This window comes from Mirounga leonina, unplaced genomic scaffold, assembly GCF_011800145.1.
Source record: "Mirounga leonina isolate KUSES-001 unplaced genomic scaffold, KU_Mleo_1.0 Mir_152, whole genome shotgun sequence".
Lineage (NCBI taxonomy): Eukaryota > Metazoa > Chordata > Mammalia > Carnivora > Phocidae > Mirounga > Mirounga leonina.
The window spans coordinates 5,046,480-5,067,060 of NW_023270380.1; the positions used below are offsets into that span (position 1 = coordinate 5,046,480).

At 38.2% G+C, this 20,581-nt stretch overlaps 1 pseudogene; it reads right to left on the minus strand.

The window, feature by feature from the left end:
• Positions 1–18,802: 18,802 nt before the first annotated feature.
• LOC118012828 lies at positions 18,803–19,887 on the minus strand (annotated as a pseudogene).
• Between the last annotated feature and the right edge of the window lie 694 nt (positions 19,888–20,581).

Below are 20,581 nucleotides of genomic sequence, written 5' to 3' on the forward strand. Positions count from 1 at the left end.
ACATTTAGTTGTGGAGTTTGTTCTGCCAGTCTTCAGATCACCCTCTGGTTTATTTCCACAAATGAGTGATATCTAGTCATGGAGATGTGACAGGGTGAGCTTAGGGTCCTCCTACACCATTTTCCCAAGCTCCCCCCTTTTGACTCTTTATATAGGTATTTATCACTATAAATTCCTCTTAGAACTCCCATAAGTTTGGTGTTGTATTTCCATTTTCATTTATCTCAAGGTATTTTTTGATTCCTCTTTTGATTTATTTGTTGGCTCATTGGTAACTCAGTAGCATGTTGTTTAATCTCCATATATTTGTGGATTTTCCAATCTTACTGTAATTGATTTCTAGTTTCATACCATTGTGGTTAGAAAAGAGGCCTGTTATGATTTCAGTCTTCTTACATCTCTGAAAACTTATTTTGTGGTCTAACATATAATCTAGCCTGGAAAATGTTCCATATGTGCTTGAGAAGGTGTGTATTCTGTTGCTTTTGGATGGAATGTTCTGTATGTATTGGTTAAGTCCATCTGTTCTAAGGTGTCATTTATGGCTGATGTTTCCTTACTGATTTTCTGTTGGGTGAACTACCACTGATGTAAGTGGTATTAAAGTCCCCTCCTATTGTTGTATTGCTATCTATTTCTCCCTTTATGTGTGTTAATATTTGTATTATATATTTAGGTGCTCCTATGTTGGGTATATAAACAACTCCATATGTTAAATTCTCCTGTTTGAGTGATCCCTGTGTCATTATGTAATGCCCTTCTTTGTCTGTTATTACAGTCTTTGTTTTAAAGTCAACTTTGATATAAATATAGCTACCCCATCTTTTGGTTTCCACTTTCATGAAATATCTTTTTCCACAACTTCACTTTCAGTCTGTGTGTGTCTCGTATAGGCAGCATGTAGATATGTCTTGTTTTTTTAATCCATTCAGTTACTCTGTCTTTTAATTAGAGAATTTAATCCATTTACATTTAAAGTAATTATTGATAGGTATGTACTTATTGCCATTTCGTTAATTGCTTTCTGGCTGTTTTGTAGTTACTGTTTCTCTCTACTTCTCTTGCTCTCTTCCTTTGTGGTTTGATGTGTTTCTTTACTGTTATGTTTAGATTCCATTTTCTTTTGTGTATCTACTATAGGCTTTTGTCTTGTGGTTATCCTGAGGCTTACATATAATAACTTATGTTTATAACAGTCTGTTTTCAATTGATAGCAACTTAAGTTTAATGCATTCTAAAGCTCTACATTTTTACTCTCCCTCTCCCCACATTTTATATTTTTGATGTCACATTTTGAATCTTTTTATCTTGTATATCCCTTAACTAATTATTGTAGTTATTTTTACTACTTTTGTCTTTTAATCTTTATACTAGCTTTATAAGTGATCAATCCACTACTTTTACTACATATTTACCTTTACCAGTGATATTTATACTTTCATATGTTTTCTTATTACTAATTAGCCCCCTTTCTTTACAACTTAAAGAAGTTCGCTTGGCATTTCTTGTAAGACTGGTTTAGTGGTGATGAGCTCCTTTCACTTTTGCTTGTCTGCGACACTCCCTCTCCTTCATTTCTGAATGTTAATTTTGCCTGGTAGAGTATTCTTGGATGGAAGCTATTTTTCTTTCAGCATTTTGAGTATATAGTGCCACTCCCTTCTGCCTGCATAGTTTCTGCCGAAAAATCTCATAGTCTTTTGAGGGTTCCCTTTTACATAACAAATTATTTTTCTCTTGCTGCTTTTAAGTAAGTTGAGTGATTCTTGTGCTTAGGTGACCCACAATAAGATTCAGATTTAGATTCAACAGGCAGAAAATCAGTAAGGGCAGAGTTGAACTCAACAATACCATCAATCAGCTGGCGATAATTGACATCTGTAGACTACCTCATCCAACAACAGCAGAATAGATATTCTTCTCAAGCTCACATGAAACATTTGCTGAGATAGGCCACATTCTGGGCCATAAACATACCCTAACAAATTTAAAAGAATATAAATTATACAATGCCTGCACGGGGACCACAATGGAATTAGACTAGAAATCAGTAACAGAAAAATAATTGGAAAATCTCTTAATACATGGAGATTAAACAATACAGTTGTAAATAACATATGGACCAAAGAAGATATCTCAAAAGAAATTTTAAAATATTTTTGAACTAAATGAAAATGAAAACAGAACTTATCAAAATTCATGGGAATGTAGCAAAAGCAGTGCTTATAGAGAAAATATTGTATTGAATGCATATATTGAAAAGAAGAAAGATCTAAAATCAGCAATCTAAGTTTTCACCTTAGGAAACTAGAAAAAAGAAGAGCAAATTAAATCTAAAAGAAGCAGAAGGAAACAAAGAGCAGAAATCAATAACACTGAAAACAGAAAATCAACAAAACCAAAATCTGGTTCTTAAAAAAGATAAATCAATAAGCTTCTAGCCAGCTAACTAAGAAAAAAGAAGAGAGCGAGAGGACACAAATTACTAATATCAGAAATAAAAAGAGGGTGCATTGCTACAGATCCCATAGAAATTAAAAAAAATAATAATAAAGGAATACTATGAATAATTCTTTGCCCACAAATTTGATAACCTAGATAAAATGGACTAATTCCTTGAAAGACACAATAGCCAAAACTCACATGAGAATAAAGAGAATTTGAATATGCCTATACATATTAAAGAAATTAATTAATAATTAATAACCATCCAAAACCAAAAGCACCAGGCCCAGATGGGTTCACTAGTGAATTCTACCAAATGTTTAAGAAAGAAATTATACCAAATCCCTTTCAGAGGATAAAGGTAGAGGAACTACTTCCTAACTCATTCTATGTGGTCAGTATTATTACCCTAATACCCAAATCAGATGAAGATATTATAAGAAGTCTACAGACCAAAATCTCTCATGAACATTGACTCATACATCCTTAACAAAGTATTAGCAAATTGAATCCAACAGTGTATAAAAAGACTTACACACCATGACCAAGAAGGATTTAACAATTGGGGTTGTGAACCCTAATGTTAAACTGGACATTGAGTGATCATTATGTGTCATCAGTTGTAACCAAGGCACCACTCTGGTTAGTGATGTTGACAAGGGGAGAGGCTGTGCATGCATGTGTGGAGGCAGGGTGTATATAGGAAATCTCTGTGCTTTCCTCTCAATTTTGCTGAGAACTTGAGACTGCTCTTAAAAAAAAATGAAATATATATTTTAAAGATTTTATTTATTTGCGAGAGAGAGAATGAGAGACAGAGAGCATGAGAGGGAGGAGGGTCAGAGGGAGAAGCAGACTCCCTGCCGAGCAGGGAGCCCAATGCGGGACTCGATCCAGGGACTCCAGGATCATGACCTGAGCCGAAGGCAGTCGCTTAACCAACTGAGCCACCCAGGCGCCCGAAATATATATATTTTTAAACAAGGAAGAGAAAAGCAAGGAAAGAGATCAGATTGAAATGAAGGAGGAAGTACATACTTCCATTCCAAGTACTGAAAATGGAGGGTCAGGAGTACTGAAGAATTCTCAGGAATAGAAACAAGATGGGATTTTACTTATGGAAAGAAAACTAAGCAAATAAAACTGCAATTTAAAACACACTCCAGAGAAAGTATAGTCAAGAGTAAAAGCTACTGCCCTTACATGGCTCCAAAGAAATGCCACACTGAGATCAAAACATAAAGGGGCAGCACTGGGCACTGGATCCTAATGCAAACAGCTAAGCCAGAGGAAAGCAGGCAGTCATGATGTGTGCCCCTAGGGGTAAATCCTAGAGTGCTTGCTCACCAGAAGGATTCACCTGCCAGGGAAGAGCTCTATTTGGTTGAGATGGTGACGGGACGGCAGCTAAGGTGAGCTAACAGGGCCCCCTCAACCCAGAAAAGTTGAATCGGGAAAAGAAATGATGCAGCTGATCCTGCCACACAGGGATTATTCCCTGCAGAAGTTCTGACACAGGAGACCTACCCGTGGGCCTGGGAGAACTCCCGCACACAGAATCCCACTCAGCTATAATTCCCACCCTTTCCCCTCAATCTAAAAGGGGTTCCGACTAAGACACAATCGATCAGTGATGAAGGTGAACAGATCGACTACCAAGATTCACCGAGCGCTGAACCAAACCCAACACTGAATGAAGCTATTGAACTCAGAGGTCAGAAATACATTTGCAGAAAAAGAATATATTGAATGAACATAAGACGTCTTTAAAATAAAGCATGATTTATCTTTTCAGAGGATTGTCTAAAACAAGAATGGGTTGTTCAGTCACTGGATCCAGTCTTCAGTTGGGGACTCAATCCTAAATAGCTCTTGTGACTGGGTGTAGGTCCTTCAAACAGATCTGAATATGATCTGAAACCGTATCCAAATACTGTTGATAGCCGCATGTAGATGCTTTGCTGTCCAGGGAAGATCTGCACAGCAGAAGTGCTTAGGTTAGAGAACGAATTAAATTAACTGGTCAAATCCTTCTTACTGGGTCCCATGAATGCAATCAGTTCCTATATCATGATATATCTTTTCCCAGGAGTGGCAAGCTCCCATTTGTGTTCCAATTCATGGTTTTGAAGATACTCACAATTTAATGTAATATTCATAACAGTTGCATTTGGTGACTAAAGAACATCTTCAATGTTAAGCAATTCATAATCAAAGGTGTATGCATAGTGGTCTAGATTTAACAAGAATGAAACGTGATGCCACTTTGTTCCCTTGGCAATGAGATGAAATTTGTACACTAAACTTGCAAATAGCTACAGTTTTATAAAAACATTTGATATTCAATTTTCAGAAAATTAAATACAATTTAACTTTTAATGAAAATTTTTTTTGTTTCATAGCCATTATCATTTGTTTTACCTTTTAAATTTTAATAAGTTTGAATATTTTAGAATAACCATACTATGAATGTATGTAAAAATAATTTTAATTTTCAATTCTTTACATGGACTTCCATCTACATTGTTGGGAATATATATTCAAATTTTGTGTACTTTGAATAAATTACATTTACTTTTTCAAATTGAAGTATAGTTGTTTCAGATGTACAACATAGTGATTGGACAATTCTATATTTACACAACGCTCACCATCTGTCACCATACAAACTTACCATCTATAATGTAGTTACCATCTGTCACCATACAAAGTTATTAGAATATTATAGACTATGTTTCTTATGTTGTACTTTTCATCCCTGTGACTTATGTGTTTTATAACTGGAAGTTTGTACCTCTTAATCCCCTTCACCTGTTTTGCCCATCCTCCCACCCCCTCCCCTCTGGCCATCACTAGTTTGTTCATTGTATTTATGACTTTGTTTCTGGTTTTGTCTGTTTGTTCATTCATTTGTTTTTTAAATTCCACATATGAGTGAAATCATATGGTCTTTCTCTTTCACTGACTTATTTCACTTAGCATCTACCCTCTAGGTATATTCATATTGTCACAAATGGCAAGATTTCATTCTTTTTTATGACTGAGTAATATTCCGTGTGCGTGTGTGTGTACACAACATCTTCTTTATCCATTCATCTATCAATGGACCTTAGGTTGCTCCATATCTTGGCTTTTGTAAATAATGCTGCAATAAATGAGGGTGCATATATCTTCTCGAATTAGTATATTTGTTTTCTTTGGTAAATACCCAGCACTGGAAACACTGGATCATATGGTAGTTCTATTTTTTAGCTTTTTGAGGAATCTCCATACTGTTTTCCATAGTGGCTGCACTGATTTACATTCCAATGCATGAGGGCTCTGCTTTCCCCACATCCTTGTCAATACTTGTTCTTTCTTCTCTTTTTGATACTAGTCATTCTTGTTGATTGGTATGAGATGATATTTCACTGTGGTTTTGTTTTTTGTTTTTTTAATTATGTTATATTAGTCCTGTACTTCATTAGTTTTTTTTTTATTATGTTATGTTAATCACCATACATTACATTATTTGTTTTTGATGTAGTGTTCAATGATTCATTATTTGCATATAACACCCAGTGTTCATTGCAATACGTGCCCTCCTTAATACCCATCACCAGGCTAACCCATCCCCCCACCCCCCTCCCCTCTAAAACCCTCAGTTTGTTTCTCAGAGTCCATAGTCTCTCATGGTTCGTCTCTCCCTCTGATTTCCCCCGCTTCATTATTCCCTTCCTTCTCTTAATGTCCTCCATGCTATTCCTTATGTTCCACATATGAGTGAAACCATATGATTCTTGTGTTTGTCTGCTAGACTTATTTCACTTAGCATAATCTCCTCCAGTCCCATCCATGTCAATGCAAATGGTGGGTATTATTCATTCTTTCTGATGGCTGAGAAATATTCCATTGTATATATGGACCACATCTTCTTTATCCATTCGTCTGTTGAAGGGCATCTCAGCTCCTTCCACAGTTTGGCTATTGTGGACATTGCAGCTATGAACATTGGGGTGCACGTGCCCTTTCTTTTCACTGCATCTGTATCTTTGGGGTAAATACCCAGTAGTGCAATTGCTAGGTCATAGGGAACCTTTAATTTTTTTGAGGAATCTCCATACTGTTTTCCAAAATGGCTGTACCAGCTTGCATTCCTACCAACACTGTAAGAGAGTTTCCCTTTCTTCATATCTTCTCCAACAACATTTGTTGTTTCCTGCCTTGTTAATTGCCATTCTCACTGGTGTAAGGTGGTATCTCAATGTGGTTTTGATTTTGAATTTCCCTGATGGCTAATGATGATGAACATTTTTTCATGTGTCTGTTAGCCATTCATATGTCTCCTTTGGAAAAGTGTCTGTTCATGTCTTCTGCCCATTTTTGACTTGATTATTTGTTTTTTGGGTGTTGAATTTGATAAATTCTTTATAGATCTTGGATACCAGCCCTTTATCTGTAGTGTCATTTGCAAATATCTTCTCCCATTCTGTGGGTTGCCTCTTTGTTTCGTTGACTGTTTCCTTTGCTGTGCAGAAGCTTTTTATCTTGATGAAGTCCCAATAGTTCCTTTTTGCTTTTTTTCCCTTGCCTTGCATGTCTTGAAAGAATTTGCTGTGGCCGATGTTGAAGAGATTACTGCCTATGTTCTCCTCTAGGATTTTGATGGATTCCTGTCTCACAAATGAATGAGGTCTTTCATTCATTTAGAGTTTATCTTTGTGTATGGTGTAAGAGAATGGTTGAGTTTCATTCTTCTGTATATAGCTGTCCAATTTCCCCAGCACCATTTATTGAAGAGACTGTTTTTTTTCCATTGCATATTTTTTCCTGATTTGTCGAAGATTACTTGGCCATAGAGTTGAGGGTCCATATCTGGGCTCTCTATTCTGTTCCATTGATCTATGTGTCTGTTTTTGTGTCAGTACCATGCTGTCTTGCTGATCACAGCTTTGTAATATAGTATGAAAGCAGGCAATGTGATGCCCCCAGCTTTGTTTTACTTTTTCAACACTTCCTTGGTGATTCGGAGTCTTTTCTGGTTCCATACAAATTTTAGGATTGTTTGTTCCAGCACTTTGAAAAATGCCATTGGTATTTTGATTGGGATGGTGTTGAAAGTATAGATTTCTCTGGGCAGCATAGACATTTTCACAATATTTATTCTTCCGATCCATGAGCGTGGAAAGTTTTTCCATCTTTTTGTGTTTTCTTCCATTTCTTTCATAAGTGTTTTGTAGTTCCTAGAGTATAGATCCTTTACCCCTTTGGTTAGGTTTATTCTGAGGTATCTTATGGTTTTTGGTGCTATTGTAAATGGAATTGATTCCCTAATTTCTCTTAGTGTATAGAAAGGCAACTGATTTCTGTGCATTGATTTTGTATCCTGACACATTACTGAATTGCTGTATGAGTTCTGGTAATTTGTGGGTGGAGTCTTTTTGGTTTTCCACATAAAGTATCATGTCACTGTGGTTTTTATTTGCATTTCCCTGGTGGTTTCCCTGGTGATGTTGAGCATTTTTTCATGTACCTGTTGGTCATCTATGGAAAAATGTCTACTGAGGTCTTCTGCCCACTTTTAATTGGATATTTAGGGATTTTTTGGTTTTGAGTTGTGAGTTTGTTATATATTTTGGATGTTAACCCCTTGTATGATTGAAAATATCTTCTACTCAGTAGGTTGCCTTTTCATTTTGTTGGTTTCCTTTGCCATGCAAAAGCTTTTCAGTTTGATTTAATCCCAATATTTTATTTTAGCTTTTGTTTCCTTTGCCTAATGTGACATATCCAGAAGAATGTTGCTAAGACTGATGTCTAAAAGATTATTGCCTGTTTTCTTTTAGGAGTTTTATGGTTTCAGGTCTCACATTTAGGTCTTTAATTCATTCTGAATTTGTTTTTGTGTATGGTGTAAGAGAGTGGTCCAGTTGCATTCTTTTGTATGTGGCTTTCCAGTTTTCCCAGCATCATTTATTGAAGAGACTGTCTTTTCTTCACTGTATTCTTGCCTCCTTTGTTGTAGATTAATTGACCATATAAATGTGGATTTATTTTTGGGTTCTCTGTTCTCTTCCTTTGATTTATGTGTATTTGGTGTTGGTACCATACTGTTTACTATATGATTATTATAGCTTCATAGTATTTCTTGAAATCTGGGATCATGATACCTCCACCTTTGTTGTTCCTTCTCTAGATTGCTTTGACTCTTCTGGGTCTTTTGTGGTTCTAAATCAATATTAAGATTATTTGTTCTAGTTCTGTGAAAAATACTGTTGGGACTCTGATAGGAATTTCTTTGAATCTGTAGATTCCTTTGGACAGTCTGGACATTTTTAAAAATTTTATTATGTTATGATAGTCACCATACAATACGTCATTAGTTTTTGATATAGTGATCCACGATTCATTGTTTTCGTATAACACCCAGTGCTCATTGCAATATGTGCCCTCCATAATACCCATCACCGGCTAACCCATCTCCCCCCCCCCCCACCGCAAAACCCTCAGTTTGTATCTGAGTCCATAGTCTATCATGGTTCATCTCTCCCTCCAATTTCCCCACCTTCACATTTTTCCCTTCCTTCTCCTGATGTCCTCCATGCTATCCCTTATGTTCCACAAATAAGTGAAACCATATGATAATTGACTTTCTCTGCTTGACTTATTTCACTTAGCATAATCTCCTCCAGTCCCATCCATGTCAATGCAAATGGTGGGTATTCATCCTTTATGATGGCTGAATAATATTCCATTGTATATATGGACCACATCTTCTTTATCTATTCATCTGTTGAAGGACATCTCAGCTCTTTCCACAGTTTGGCTATTGCAGACTTTGCTGCTGTGAACATTGGGGTGCATATGGCCCTTCCTTTCACTACATCTGTGTCTTTGGGGTAAATACTCAGGAGTGCAATTGCTGAGTCATAGGGTAGCTCTATTTTTAATTTTGTGAGGCATCTCCACCCTTTTTTCCAAAGTGGCTATAACAACTTGCATTCCCACCAACAGTGTAAGAGGGTTCCCCTTTCTCCACAACCTCACCAACATTTGTTGTTTCTTGCCTTGTCAATTTTTGCCATTCTAACTGGTGTAAGTATCTCAATGTGGTTTTGATTTGAATTTCCCTGATGGCTAATGGTGATGAACACTTTTTCATGTTTCTGTTAGCCCTTTGTATGTCTTCTTTGGAGAATTGTCTGTTCATGTCTTCTGCCCATTTTTTTGACTTGATTATTTGTTTTTTGGGGGTTGAGTTTGAGCAGTTCTTTATAGATCTTAGATACGAGCTCTTTATCTGTAGTGTCATTTGCAAATATCTTCTCCCATTCTGTGGGTTGCCTCTTTGTTTTGTTGACTGTTTCCTTTGCTGTGCAGAAGCTTTTTCTCTTGATGAAATCCCAAAAGTTCATTTTTGCTTTTGTTTCACTAGCCTTTGGAGATGAATCCTGAAAGAAGCTGCTGTGGCCGATGTTGAAGAGGTTACTGCCTATGTTCTCCTCTAGGATTTGGATGGATTCCTGTCTCACATTGAGGTCTTTCATCCATTTTGAGTTTATCTTTGTGCATGGTGTTAGAGAATGGTTGAGTTACATTCTTCTGTATATAGCTGTCCAATTTTCCCAGCACCATTTATTGAAGAGACTTTTTTTTTCCATTGCATATTTTTTCCTTTGTCAAAGATTATTTGACCATAGAGTTGAGGGTCCATATCTGGGCTCTCTGTTCTGTTCCATGGGTCTATATGTCTGTTTTTGTGCCAGTACTATGCTGTCTTGGTGATCATGGCTTTGTAATATAGTATGAAATCAGGCAACGTGATGCCCCCAGCTTTGTTTTACTTTTTCAACATTTCCTTGGCGATTCTAGGTCTTTTCTGATTCCATACAAATTTTAGGATTGTTTGTTCCAGCTGTTTGAAAAATGTCATTGGAATTTTGATTGGGATGGCATTGAAGGTATAGATTGCTCTGGGCAGCATAGACATTTTAACAATGTTTATTCTTCCAATCCATGAGCATGGAATGTTTTTCCATCTTTTTGTGTCTTCAATTTCTTTCATAAGTGTTCTGTAGTTCCTAGAGTATAGATCCTTTACCTCTTTGGTTAGGTTTATTCTGAGGTATCTTATGGTTTTTGGTGCTATTGTAAATGGAATCATTTCTCTAGTTTGTCTTTCTACAGTTGCATTGTTAGTGTGTAAGAAAGCAACTGATTTCTGTGCATTGATTTTGTATCCTGCCACATTACTGAATTGCTGTATGAGTTCTAGTAATTTGGGGGTGGAGTCTTTTGGGTTTTCCACATAAAGTATCATGTCACCTGTGAAGAGAGAGAGTTTGACTTCTTCTTTGCCAGTTTGAATACCTTTCATTTCTTTTTGTTGTCTGATTGCTGTTACTAGGACTTCTAGTACTATGTTGAACAATAGTGGCGAGAGTGGGCATCCTTGACGTGTTCCTGATCTTAAGGGAAAGGCTCTCAGCTTCTCCCCATTGAGGATGATATTCGCTGTGGGTTTTTCATAGATGGATTTTATGAACTTGAGGAATGTTCCCTCTATCCCTATACTCTGGAGAGTTTTAACCAGGAAAGGATGTTGTATTTTGTCAAATGCTTTTTCTGCATCAATTGAGAGGACCATATGGTTCTTCTCCCTCCTCCTATTAATGTGTTCTATCACATTGATTGATTTGTGAATGATGAACCACCCTTGCATCCCGGGGATAAATACCACTGGGGGTCGTGGTGGATGATCCTTTTAATGTATTGTTGATCCTATTAGCTAGGATTTTGTTGAGGATTTTGGAATCCATGTTCATCAGGGATATTGGTCTGAAATTCTCCTTTTTGATGGGGTCTTTGCCTGGTTTGGGGATTAAGGTAATGCTGGCCTCATAGAATGAGTTTGGAAGTTTTCCTTCTGTTTCTATTTTTTGAAACAGCTTCAGTAGAATAGGTATTCTTTCTTCTTTGAATGTTTGGTAGAATTCCCCAGGGAATCCATCAGGCCCTGGACTCTTGTTTTTTGGGAGGTTTTTGATCAGTGCTTCAGTCTCGTTACTGGTTATTGTCCTATTCAGGTTGTCCATTTCTTCCTGTTTCAGTCTTGGCAGCTTATAGGTTTCCAGGAAGACCTCCATTTCATCCAGATTGCTCAGTTTATTGGCATATAGTTGTTGATAATAATTTCTAATAATTGTTTCTATTTCCTTGGTGTTAGTCGTGATCGCTCCCCTTTCATTCATAATTTTATTAATTTGGTTCCTTTCTCTTTTCTTTTGGATAAGTCTGGCCAGTGGCTTATCGATCTTATTAATTCTTTCAAAGAACCACTTCTAGTTTTGTTGATCTGATCTACTGTGTTTCTGGCTCCTAATTCATTGATTTCTGCCCTAATTTTAATTATTTCTCTTCTAATGCATGGCTTAGGTGTCGTTTGTTGCTTTTTCTCTAGTTCTTTAAGGTGTAGAGTTAGTTGGTGAATTCGGGATTTTTCTATTTTTTTGAGTGAGGCGTGGATGGCTATGTATTTCCCCCTTAGGACCGCCTTTGCAGTATCCCATAGGTTTTGGACCAATGTATTTTTGTTCTCATTGATTTCCATGAATTGTTTAAGTTCTTTGATTTCCTGGTTGACCCAAACATTCTTGAGCAGAGTGGTCTTTAGCTTCCAAGTGTTTGAATTTCTGCCAAAGTTTTTCTTGTGATTGAGTTCCAGTTTTAGAGCATTGTGGTCTGAGAATATGCAGGGAATCATCTCAATCTTTTGGTATCGGTTGAGACCTGATTTGTGACCCAGTATGTGGTCTATTCTGGAGAAAGTTCCATGTGCGCTCGAGAAGAATGAGTATTCTGTTGTTTTAGGGTGGAATGTTCTGTAAATATCTATGAGGTCCATCTGGTCCAATGTATCATTCAAAGCTCTTGTTTTCTTGTTGATTTTCTGCTTAGATGATCTGTCCATTGCTGAGAGTGGAGTATTGAGGTCTCCTACAATTAACGTATTGTTATCAATGTGACTCTTTATTTTGGGTAACAGTTGGCTTATATAGATGGCTGCTCCCATGTTGGGGGCATAGATATTTACAATTGTTAGATCTTCTTGTTGGATAGACCCTTTAAGAATGATATAGTGTCCTTCTGTGTCTCTAATTACAGATTTTAGTTTAAAATCTAATTTGTGTGATATAAGAATTGCTACCTCAGCTTTCTTTTGAGGTCCGCTGGCATGGAAGATGGATCTCCATCCCTTCACTTTCAGTCTGGATGTATCTTTAGGTTCAAAATGAGTCTCTTGTAGGCAGCATATGGATGGATCCTGTCTTTTTATCCAATCTGCAACCCTGTGCCGTTTTATGGGAGCATTTAGGCCATTCACGTTGAGAGTGATTATTGAAAGATATGAATTAATTTTCATCATGTTGCCTGTGAAGATGTTGTTTTTATAGATTGTCCCTGGAAATTTCTGTTGTATATCACTCTTGGGATCTTTCTCCTTTTATAGAACCCCCCTTAATATTTCTTGCAGGGCCGGCTTAGTGGTCACATATTCTTTCAGTTTCTGCCGGTTGTGGAAGCTCTGCATCTCTCCATCCATTCTAAATGAAAGCCTTGCCAGATAAAGTATTCTTGGCTGCATGTTCTTCTCATTTAGTACCCTGAATATGTCTTGCCAGGCCTTTCTGGCTTGCCAGGTCTCTGTGGATAGGTCTGACGTTATTTGATGTTCCTCCCTTTGTACGTAAGGAATCTCTTCCCCCTAAGTGCCCTTAAGATGGTTTCCTTGGTTCTAAGATTTGCAACTTTTACTATTACATGCCGGGGTGTTGGCCTGTTCTCCTTGATCTTGGGAGGGGTCCTCTCTGCCTCTAGGACGTGAATGTTTGTTTCATTCCCCAGATTAGGGAAGTTCTCAGCTACGATTTGCTCAAATACATCTTCTAGTCCTCTCTCTCTCTCCACTCCCTCTGGGATTGCAATTATTCTGACATTGGAACACTTCATGGTGTCACTTATTTCTCTGATTCTATTTTCATGGATTCTGAGTTGTTTTTCCCTGGCCTCCTCTTTTCCCTTTTTATCTATTATATTGTCTTCCAGGTCGCTTATTCGCTCTTCTGCCTCACTTACCCTAGCTGTTAGATTATCTAGATTGGATTGGATCTCATTGATAGCATTTTTAAGTTCTGCCAATTCACCTTTCATTTCTGCCCTCAGAGACTCTATGTTGCCATTAATGGATTTCTCCATTCTAGCCATTGTCTTCACAATTGCTAGCCTGAATTCTATCTCCAACATCTTGGTTATATCTGCATCCATTTGTAAATCTTCAGCATAAGTCATAATCTCTGAGTCTTTTCTATTTTGGGGGCTCCTCCTCCTAGTCATTCTGTTGATGGGTGTTTGAGGGAATGTATAGAGTCCAAATTATTGACCAGAACCCAAGCAAGATGCACCTGTTTTCTTGGGACCTTAGGGTTGCTGGCCTCTTGTTTTCCCAGCCTGTCTTCTGCGGGAGGGGCCTGCCGCGCTATTATTCAGGCAACCCTGTTTGGGCGGAGTTGCCCTGTGCCCCTGTGGTGGGGGATGGGCTCAGCGGGAATCAGTCTTTGGGGCTTTTGTTCCCTGGCGGGTTTCCCTGGCGGATTTCCACATCTCTTCCGCGAGTCAGAGTAGAAGAGACCGTTTCCAACTCTCTGCCTCAGAGCAGAGAGACCACAGTCTGTTCTTCAGTAAGCTCTCCAGGCCACACTGTCTCCGTTTCTGTCCGTGCTGCTATAAACTGCAGCGTCCTGGGTTGTGCGCCCCTCTGCAGCGCTCCCAGTCCTGCCTCCAGGTCAGGGCATGTCTCTGCCCTTTGTGCTTCTAAAACTGCCAGCCGCTCCCAGTTCAAGTGCACAACCCCGCCGCTCCGGGTTTCCACCCCGGGGGCTGCCCTAAAGTCCTTTCCCGACGCTACTGGTCTGCGAGTCTGTGCCCATCCGCAGCGCACGAGGCTGTTGCTCACTGGCGGTGTAGGATCCCCACGTCCAGGCACCCTCCCGCTACCGTTTATCCTCCAATATCTGCCCGCGGAATCACGGCTCCCCGCTTCGTACCTCAAAACCAACCAGCTGTGATATTCTGTTTGTAGAGATCCAGATCTTTACATCTCAGGCTGGTTTCGTGGGTGCTCAGAGTGGTCTGGTAGATATCCAGCTCAATTCCAGGGACCAGTTGAAATAGGGTCCCCTACTCCTTAGCCATCTTTTCCCTTCCTCCCGATGGTCTGGACATTTTAAAAATATGAATTATTATAATCCATGAACATGGACTATCTTTTCATTTGTTTGTGTTGTCTTAAATTTCTTTAATCAATGTCTTAGAGTTTTCAGAGTATAGGTCTTTCACTTCCTTGGTTAAATTTATTCCTAGGTATTTTATTCTCTTTGATGGCACTGTAAATGGGATTATTTTCTTAATTTCTCGTCTCCGCTACTTTATCATTAGTGTATAGAAACACAACAGATTTTCATATTTTATTTTGTATCCTGCAACTTTATGGAATTCATGTATCCGTTCTAATAGTTTTTAGTGGAGTCTTGAGGATTTTCTATATATAGTATCATGTCATCTGCAAATAGTGACCGTTTTCCTTCTTCCTTACCAGTGTGGATGTCTATTATTTTTTTCTTGTCTGCTAAGGCTAGGCCTTCAGTACTATGCTGAATAAAAGTGACGAGAGTGGACATCCTTGTCTTGGTCCAGATCTTAGAGGAAAAACTTTCAGCTTTTCGCAGTTGAGTATGATGTCAGCTGTCGATTTGTCATGTATTATGTTGAGGTGTGTTATCTCTAAATCCACTTTACTGAGAGTTTTTGTCATGAACAGATGTTGAATTTGTCAAATGCCTTTTCTGCATCTATTGAGATGATCATATAGTTTTTATCTTTCATTTTGTTAATGTGGTGTATCATGTTGATTGATGATATTGAACTGTTCTTGCATCCCTGGAATAAATCCCACTTGATCATGGTGAGTGATCTTTTTAATGTATTGTTGAATTCAGCTTGCTAATATTTTGTTGGGGATTTTTGCATCTATGTTCATCAGGGATATTGACCTATAATTGCTTTTGTTTTGTTTTTTTGTAGTGTCTTTATGGTTTTGGTATCAGGGTAATGATGACCTCACAGAATGGATTTGGAAGTTTTCCTTCCACTTCTGTTTTTGGAATAATTTGAGAAGGACAGGCATTAACTCTTCTTTAAGTGTTTGGTAGAATTCACCTGTGAAGTCATCTAGTCTTGGACTTTTGTTTGTTAGGAGTTCTTTTATTACCAATTCATTTCATTACTAGTAGTAAGTCTGTTTGGATTTGCTGTTTCTTTTTTATTCAGTCTTGGGAGATTGTGTTTCTAGGAATTTATCCATTCCTTCTAATTGTCCAATTTGTTGGCATATTTTTTTTTTTGTAATAGTGTCTTATAATCCCCTTTATTTACTGGTTTGCTACTTCACCTTTTTCATTTATTTTATTTATTTGAGTCCTCTCTCTAGAGTCTGGCTAAAAATTTATCAATTTTGTTACTCTTCAAAAAACCAAATCATGGCTTCATAGATCCTTTCTATTATTTTTTAACCTCTATTTCATTTATTTCTGCTTTAATCTTTATTATTTCCTTCCTTTTGTTAGCTTTGGGCTTTGTTCATTTTCTAGTTCTTTTAGTTGTAATATTAGGTTGTTTGAGATTTTTCTTGTTTCTTGAGGTAGGCCTGTATTGGTGTAAACCTCCCTCTTAGAACCACTTTTGCTAGGGGCACCTGGGTGGCTCAGTTGTTAAGTGTCTGCCTTCGGCTTAGGTGATGATCCCAGGGTCCTGGGATTGAGCCCCATGTTGGGCTCCCTGCTCAGTGGGAAGCTTGCTTCTCCCTCCCCAGCTCCCCCCTGCTTGTGTACCCTCTCTTGCTATCTCTATCAAATAAATAAATAAAATCTTTAAAAAAAAATAAAAGAACTGCTTTTGCTGCATCCAAAAGATTTTGGATCATTGTGTTTTCATTTTTATTTGTCTCCATTTATTTTTAAATTTCCTCTTTGATTTCTTGGTTGACCCATTCATTGTTTATTAGCATATTTTTAGCCTCCATGTATTTGTGTTCTTTCCAGATTTTTTTCTTGTAATTGCTTCCTAGTTTCATACTGTTGTGGTTAGAAAAGAAATTTGATATGATTTCAATTATCATAAATTTATTGAGACTTTTTTGTGGCCTAACATGTGATCTATCTTGGAGAATGTTTCACATACACAAATAAAGAATGTGTGTTCTCTTTTGGATAAAGTGTTCTATAAATATCTATTAGGCTCATCTGGTTTAATGTGTCATTCAAAGCCACTGTTTCCTTCTTGATTTTATATCTGGATAATCTATCCATTGATGTAAGGGAGGTGTTAACTTCTCTACTATTATTGTATTACTCTCAGTTTCTCCCTTTATGTCTGTTAATAACTGCTTTATGTGTTTCAGTGTTCCTATGTTGGGTGCATAGATATTTACAATTGTTATATCCTCTTGTTGAATTGTTCCTTTTATCATTATGTAGTACTCTTCTTTGTCTCTTACTACAGTCTTTGTTTTAAAGTCTGTTTTGTCTGATATAGGTATTGCCACCCCAGCTTCTTTTTTGCTTCCATTTGCATGATACATGTTTTTTCCAGCCCCTCATTTTCAGTGTGTACATGTCTTTAGGTCTAAACTGAGTATCTTCTAAGCAGCACATAGATGAGTCATCCTGTGTTTTTGTTTTTTGGTTTTGGAACATTTAGTTCATTTACATTTAAAGTAATTGTTGATAAGTGTATATTTATTGCTATTTTATTGTTTTCCAGTTGTTTTTGTAGTTCTCTGTTCCTTTCTTTTCTCTTGCTTTCTTCCCTTGTTTGTTGGCTTTCTTTAGTGTTATGTTTGGATACATTTCTTTTTCTTTTTATTTTTTTGTGTATCCACTATAGATTTTTAAATTTGTGGTTACCATTAGGTTTATATATAAAATCTTATGTGTATAGGAGGACATATTAAGTTGATGGTCACTTAATTTTCAAGACATTCTAAAAGTGCTACATTTTTACACCCCCCTCCACATTTATGTATATTATGTCATGTTTTACATCTTTTTATTTTGTGTATCCCTTGATTAATTTTTGTAGATGTAATTGATTTTACTAGTTTGTGTTTTGACCTCCATACTGGCTTTATAAGTGATTAATCTACTACCTTTATATTTGCTTTTACTTGTGAATTTTTTTACTTTCATTATTTTCAAATCAGTTCTCTTTAACATTTCCTCTGGTTGGTTTAGTGGTCATGAATTCCCTTAACTTTGTCTATGAAATTCTTTTTTTTAAGTTGGGTTTTTTTTTTTTTTTTTAATGCTTTTAGTATTCTCTATGCCCAACATGGGTCTCTAACTCATGACCCTGTGATCAAGAGTCACATGCTCTTCTGACTGAACCACTCAGGCACCCCTGGGAAACTCTTTATCTCTCCTTCTATTCTGAATGGTTATCTTCCTGGGTAGAGTATTCTTGCTTGCAAGTCCTTTTAGCCCTTTGAATATATTACGCCACTCTCTCCTGGCCTGCAAAGTTTCTGCTGAAAAATCTGCTAAAAAAATCAGCTGAAAAATCCTTATGGGGTTTCCTTTGCGTGTAACGGTTTTCTTTTCTCTTGCTGCTTTCAAAATTCTCTCTTTATCATTACTTTTTGCCATTTTAGTTATCATGTGTCCTGGTGTGGAGCTCCTTGGATTAATCTTGGTAGAGGCTCTCTGTAATTCCTGGATGGGATGTCTGTTTCCCTCCCTAGTTTAGAGAAGTTTTCTGCTACTATTTCTTCAGATAAGTTTTCTGCCCCCCTTCTCTTTCCCTTCTCCTTCTAGGATCCTTTTGATGTGAATATTATTGTGCTTGATGATGTCATTGAGTTCCCTTAACCTATTCCATTTTTTATTCTTTTTCCTTTTTGCTGTTCAGCTTGCTGCCCATTACCCTGTCTTCCAGATCACTGACTGTTCTTCTGCCTCCCCTGAACTGCTATGGATTCCCTCCAGTGTTTTTTGTTTTTGTTTTTTTAGTTTTAGTTTTTTTTTTTCAGGTATTTTTTATTTCTTCAAATTTATCTATCAGGGTGACAAATAAAAAAATATAATTGAGTCCCATCATCTTGGAAATGGCTTTATGAGAAAACTGGTCAGATGAATATTATTGCTTCCCATTTTCAACCGTAAATAGTTGCTGTTGATAAATAATCAACAGTCTGTCAAGAATGCTCAAGATATGTTATATAATACAACATGCCTGTTCACAGGGGGAGGGGGGACTAGGAAATAACTTATGTGAACTTCTTGATTTCATCATACAAGACAAGCACAAAAGCACCACCATGCCTCTGAGAACACTGGACCATGCACCCTTGAAAAAAGCTTTGGCTCTCTCATCACAAGCAATCTTCCTTCAGCAGTCAAGCATGCCTATGTACATGATGTCAGTTCCTTTGCACCCTGACTGCATCACCATATGGTGATGAACAGTGTCAAATGCATAGGAACTCGACCCAGCAACCGCTGTGATATCATCCAGCTGATGAAGATGTGAGTATTCTTGGGCTCTTGGATGCATTCCTTTGTAGTGTCATGCATACCAAACTATAGCTCGGTAGATGATAATACTCTGCAGAGACACATTAAAGCCTTGGCACAGGCCCTTCATCCCATCAGATTTGTAGATCTTAACCAGGCAGTCACTGAGGCCTCGGAATTCCCTTTCAGCTCCAGTTTTGCCCACATCTGCGGCTAGATGGGTTCAGGCAAAATTAAGAGAATACACAAAGGATGTGACCAGTGGCACCACCTGATGCCAGATTCCCTGCAAAGTAGCACCAATACTGGGTTCCCTTGTCCACACCACCCAGAAAGATCTGCTTGTGTTCATCTTTTTTTTTTTTTTTAAGATTTTATTTATTTATTTGAGAGAGAGAATGAGATAGAGCATGAGAGGGGGGAGTGTCAGAGGGAGAAGCAGACTCCCTGCTGAGCAGGGAGCCCAACATGGGACTCGATCCTGGGACTCCAGGATCATGACCTAAGCCAAAAGCAGTTGCCTAACCAACTGAGTCACCCAGGTGCCCTGCTTGTGTTCGTCTTTAAAGGCAAAGTTGAGAGCCTGAGTGGGGAAGTATCTGATGACCCTGGCCAGGTTACCATACGAGAAGGAGAGGATTTCCTGCTCCCTGGGGATATGAGCCACACAGTCTCTAATGACCCTGTATTGCTTATCTGCGGTGATGTGCTTGCTGGCGTGCTGCACCTGCAGCAGCAGCTTGTCCCACTCGATGGGTGCTACTGTGGCCTTGGAGATGGCCATGGCTACTCCACCCACCAGGAGGTCCTTGACAAAAGACACAGCGGTATCTATCATGTTGAAAGAGGAGATGGGTGCCTGCCTAGTTATTGAACTCTTCATGTCTGTCTGGTTCTGTTTTATATTTTCTGTCTTTTTGTTGAAGTCTTCCTGAGATCTTGCACTCTTTTCTCAAGTCCAGTAAATATCTTTATGACTGTTACTTTGGATTCTCTATCAAACATATCACTTACCTTTCTTTCTTTCTTTTTTTTTTTTTTAAGATTTTTATTTGACAGAGAGAGACACAGTGAGAGAGGGAACACAAGCAGGGAGAGTGGGAGAGGGAGAAGCAGGCCTCCCGCCGAGCAGGGAGCCCGATGTGGGGCTCCATCCCAGGACCCTGGGATCATGACCTGAGCTGAAGGCAGACGTTTAACATCTGAGCCACTCAGGCGCCCCTCGCTTACCTTTCTTTCACTTAGCTATTTGCTGTGATATCGTCCTGTTCTTTCATTTGGGACATATTTCTCTATCTGCTCATTTTGTCTAACTCTCTGTGTTTGTTTCTATGTATTCAGGAGGTCAGCCTTGCCTCCTGGTCTTGAAAGTAGTGGCCTTGTGTAGGAGAACTCCTGTAGCGCAATGCCTCCTGGTCCCCAGAACTAGATGCTCAGGGAGGTCTCCTATCTGGGCTGCATGCATTCTACTGTTGTGGCTGAGCCACATTTGCATTCAGCCCAGTCTGCTGGAATGACTTGCTTTGACTGTT